Source organism: Armigeres subalbatus, unplaced genomic scaffold (genome assembly GCF_024139115.2).
Source record: "Armigeres subalbatus isolate Guangzhou_Male unplaced genomic scaffold, GZ_Asu_2 Contig1136, whole genome shotgun sequence".
Taxonomy (NCBI): domain Eukaryota; kingdom Metazoa; phylum Arthropoda; class Insecta; order Diptera; family Culicidae; genus Armigeres; species Armigeres subalbatus.
The window spans coordinates 40,671-46,222 of record NW_026941887.1 but is presented as its reverse complement, the minus strand read 5'-3'; positions in this window follow the sequence as shown (position 1 = coordinate 46,222).

The following is a 5,552-nucleotide window of genomic DNA, read 5'->3' as shown; positions in this document are numbered from 1 at the left end:
GTGAAAAGCGCAAGGTGAGTAGTGAGACGTATCACTGCTCACTTCGCGCTCCTCTTTTTCACGGCGAGAAGTGAGAAATAACGAGTGAGGCGTCTTACTTTTCACTCTTCATTTTTCTCTTCTTACTGTAAAATGTGAGAAGCGCGAAGTGAGTAGTGAGACCCTTTCAGCCAAACGACCCTTTCGGCCAAACGACCTTTTCGGTCAAACGACCCTTTCGGCCAAATGACCCTTTGGCCAAACGACCCATTCGACCAAATGACTTTCGGCCAAATGACTTTTCTCCAGATGGGTTTCGGCCTAATGGTTTGTTCGGCCTAGTGGCATTCGGCCAATGACGCTTCCCCGTGAGGCCAAAGACACGGAGCAACTCATAAGCAGGATCAGAAGCAGCAATCTGGAAATCGATTTGACAGATCCGTACAGCGGTCATGTCATACCAGCAAGACTAAGCTGCGCCGCACGGCGAACCACGGAGCATATGCTGATATTCATTAGTCTAAGTTTGAAGGCTGGGGACAATTATTCATATAACATATATCAGATAGGACTGTACTTCTTCGTAGTTTGTTTCCCGAGTCATTCTTTTAACTTCATTTTTTTAGTTGACACCCGTTAAAAGCATGGGCTGACTATCGTCTGCTTGGCGTAGCTACTGTTGCGGCTGAAGTGGTTATGTTTTTCTGTGATTGCATGGAAGAATGAATGGTAAAAAGAAATGTCAACCATTCCCCTCCTTGGCCACAGGTAATTAAACTCGATTCTGTTCGGTTTGTTTTTGGCAAAACTGTTTCGGTTTGTTCGGTGCATGAAATTTCACTGGATAAAATATAAACAATCGCATAATCTATATGTTTTGCTGTATATTTCCCAACACTGTAGGCATTTCCTTGCTACAATAGATGGTAGTACCAGCATCATAATCATAATAAAAGTTTACTCATATTCGATCGATATCGGAACCGGGCGCCAATAAAAATATAAAAATGTTTGAACGAGATTTAGTGTACTGCCAATCAAACAAATAACTCATAAATCTTTAGATGATATATATGTATATTTATAAGAATATTCGTGTTTCCTCATAAAAGGTGTTACAGAACAGTCCAAATTCAATTTTTTGACGTAGGACTACGTCTGTCTTTTCTATATTGGGGTACACTTTACGATTGCGAAAATCTTTTTTTTTAACTTCAAATTCATTTATTTTAATCTTTTTGTTTTTCACAGTCATTTTTACATTTAAAGTGTTTAGCCTTCTGGCGCTTCATCTTAGGTTATGAGTATTTCTTTTTTTTTATGTTATTTTTATATACACTGCCAAAAATATCTATATAAGATATATGGGGGCAGCAGGAACTATGTCCAAGGGCTTGACGATCCCTCCCCAGGCCATCTGCGAGTTGTGGGGCTTGCCTAGGATGTGGTGGGGTTTGACAGTGGGCCCTGTTAAACCTCTATAAAAAGCTGCATGTATCCGCAAGTAGGCCCCACCAAAGCGACCGTGTGCCGCTCAAAGCGCACAAGCCCAAGTCCTGGTGTTAGGTGGGACGCTAAACAGCCCTGACACGACGGCCCTCCGACGAGACAGGAGGTTTGCGCTGGCCCAATAAGCCGCCTAGAAAACCAGTCATTACGAACAATATAAGAGATAATGCGACTCGATATAATCGGCAAAGACCTAGGCGACGAATACAGGATCACGATTGGAAGCTTGGAACATGGAATTGCAAGTCGCTAGGTTTCGCAGGTTGCGACAGGATGATCTACGATTAATTACATCCCCGCAACTTCGACGTCGTGGCGCTGCAGGAGATCTGCTGGACAGGACAGAAAGTGTGGAAAAGCGGGCATCGAGCGACTACCTTCTACCAAAGCTGTGGCACCACCAAAGAGCTGGGAACCGGCTTCATAGTGCTGGGTAAGATGCGCCAACGCGTGATTGGATGGCAGCCAATCAACGCAAGGATGTGCAAGCTGAGGATTAAAGGCCGTTTCTTCAACTATAGCATCATCAACGTGCACTGCCCACACGAAGGGAGACCCGACGACGAGAAAGAAGCGTTCTACGCACAGCTGGAGCAGACATACGATGCCCACTGCGGGACGTTAAAATCGTCATCGGTGACATGAACGCACAGGTAGGAAGGGAGGAAATGTATAGACTGGTCATCGGACCGGATAGTCTGCACACCGTATCGAATGACAACGGCCAACGATGCATAAACTTCGCAGCCTCCCGCGGAATGGTAGTCCGAAGCACCTTCTTTCCCCGCAAAAATATCCACAAGGCCACATGGAGATCACCTAACCAAGAAACGGAAAACCAAATCGACCACGTTCTAATCGACGGTAAATTCTTCTCCGACATCACGAACGTCCGCACTTACCGCAGTGCGAATATTGAATCCGACCACTACCTCGTTGCAGTATGCCTGCGCTCAAAACTCTCGACGGTGTACAACACGCGTCGAAGTCGGACGCCGCGGCTTAACATTGGGCGGCTACAAGATGGTAGACTAGCCCAAGAATACGCGCAGCAGCTGGAAGTGGCACTTCCAACGGAAGAGCAGCTAGGCGCAGCGTCTCTTGAAGATGGCTGGAGAGATATTCGATCCGCCATTTTAGCACCGCAACCGCTGCACTTGGCACGGTGCCCCGGATCAGAGAAACGACTGGTATGACGGCGAATGTGAGCAGTTAGCGGAAGAGAAGAATGCAGTATGGGCGAGATTGCTGCAACACCGGACGAGATCGAACTAGGCACGATATAAACAGGCGCTGAACAGACAAAACTCGATTTTCCGGAGGAAAAGCGTCAGCAGGAAGATCGAGACCGTGAAGAAACGGAGCAACTGTACCGCGCTAATAACACACGAAAGTTCTATGAGAAGTTAAACCGTTCACGTAAGGGCCACGTGCCACAGTCTGATATGTGTAAGGACATAAACGGGAACCTTCTTACGAACGAGCGTGAGGTGATCCAAAGGTGGCGGCAGCACTACGAAGAGCACCTGAATGGCGATGTGGCAGACGAAGATGGCGGTATGGTGATGGACCTGGGAGAACGCGCGCAGGACATAATTCTACCGGCTCCGGATCTCCAGGAAATCCAGGAGGATATTGGCCGGCTGAAGAACAACAACGCCCCTGGGGTTGACCAACTACCAGGAGAGCTATTTAAACACGGTGGTGAGGCACTGGCTAGAGCGCTGCACTGGGTCATTACCAAGATTTGGGAGGAGGAAGTTTTGCCGCATGAGTGGATGGAAGGTGTCGTGTGTCCCATCTACAAGAAGGGCGATAAGCTGGATTGTAGCAACTACCGCGCAATCACATTGCTGAACGCCGCCTACAAGGTACTCTCCCAAATTTTATGCCGTCGACTAGCACCAACTGCAAGGGAGTTCGTGGGGCAGTACCAGGCGGGTTTTATGGGCGAACGCTCCACCACGGACCAGGTGTTCGCCATTCGCCAAGTACTGCAGAAATGCCGCGAACACAACGTACCCACACATCATCTATTCATCGACTTCAAAGCCGCATATGATACAATCGATCGGGACCATCTATGGCAGCTAATGCACGAACACGGTTTTCCGGATAAACTGACACGGTTGATCAAAGCGACGATGGATCGGGTGATGTGCGTAGTTCGAGTTTCAGGGGCATTCTCGAGTCCCTTCGAAACCCGCAGAGGGTTACGGCAAGGTGATGGTCTTTCGTGTTTGCTATTCAACATCGCTTTGGAAGGGGTAATACGAAGAGCAGGGATTAACACGAGTGGTACAATTTTCAATAAGTTCCTTCCAGCTATTTGGTTTCGCCGACGACATAGATATTATGGCACGTAACTTTGAGAAGATGGAGGAAGCCTACATCAGACTGAAGAGGGAAGCTAAGCGGATCGGACTAGTCATCAACACGCCGAAGACGAAGTACATGATAGGAAGAGGTTCAAGAGAAGACAATGTGAGCCACTCACCGCGAGTTTGCATCGGTGGTGACGAAATCGAGGTGGTAGAAGAATTTGTGTACTTGGGCTCACTGGTGACTGCCGAAAATGACACCAGCAGAGAAATTCGGAGACGCATAGTGGCTGGAAATCGTACGTACTTTGGACTCCGCAAGACGATCCGATCGAATAGAGTTCGCCGCCGTACCAAACTGACAATCTACAAAACGCTAATTAGACCGGTAGTCCTCTACGGACACGAGACCTGGACGATGCTCGTGGAGGACCAACGCGCACTCGGAGTTTTCGAAAGAAAAGTGCTGCGTACCATCTATGGTGGGGTGCAGATGGCGGACGGTACATGGAGGAGGCGTTGGGGCAGCAGGGACCATGTCCAAGGGCTTGACGACCCCTCCCCAGCTGTCTGCGAGTCAGGGAGAACTGCCTAGGGCGTGGTGGGATTTAGCAGTGGGCTCTGCTAAAATCCCTCCCAAAAAACCACAAGTGCCCGTAAGCGGACTCTATCAAAGCGACTGTGTGCCGCTTCAAAAGCACAAGCCCAGGGAGGGAGTGCCAACTGGCATGTGGAGTGTCCCTACTTCGGTAGGGTAGTGCGTGAGCTGCTTCGGCAGGAGTGAGTGATCTGTTTGTGCTGAGGCAGGAGTGTCATAGCGAGTCGCCGCCGCTATGGCAGCCTCGAAGCGCAGCAGAAGTCTGAGTATGGACTGCACATGCTAAGGTAAGAGTGTCGTAGCGTTGCTACCGCTATCGACACCTCGAGGCATGGCAGTGGAGTGTTAGAATAAGTTGTGGAGTGTACCTACTTCGGTAGGGTAGCGCGTGAGCTGCTTCGGCAGGGAGTGAGTGATCTGGTTGTGCTGAGGCAGGAGTGTCATAGCGTGTCTCCGCCGCTATTGTCACCTCAAAGCGCAGCAGAAGTCTGAGTATGGACTGCACATGCTGAGGCAGGAGTCGAGGTATCCCATCGACACCTCGAGGCATTGCAGTGGAGTGTTAGAGTGAGCACCTGAAAAGGGTCACATGGAGCGAATGGTCTTTGGAGAAGCTGCTTCGGCGGCAGGGTAGCAGTGGGTTGTACCCACACACCTACAGTTGTGCACATGTGGTGCATGGGGAGTGTCCCTGCTTCGGCAGGGTAGCGTATGGTCTGCTTCGGCAGTGGTGTGATTGATCTGCTCGTGCTGAGGCAGAGTGTCGTAGCGCAATATCTGTAGGCCCAGGCAGTTACCGCTATTGACACCTCGAGGCATGGCAGCGGAGCGTCCGGGAGAGCATCCAAGTAAGACTCAAATGGAGTGAATGGGGTGCGAGTCAGTCTCGCGTGGGACGAGTGCCTGTGTGAGCGATAATGAGTGAGTACGCTTAGTACTGCCGTCCCCCCAGAAGTAGTACTGCGAGGTAGTTCCTGGGGGAAACGATGGTGGAGCCCAAGGGAGTTTAGTCGGTATTACCGGTATGGTCGAGTCCGACACTCCAGTACACTTCCGTGTGGTAGTTTGGCAACTACAATGCACGTGTACTGGGTTAGTGTGTAAATGCATTCTCCCTTGTAAAAAAAAAAAAAAAAAAAAAAACA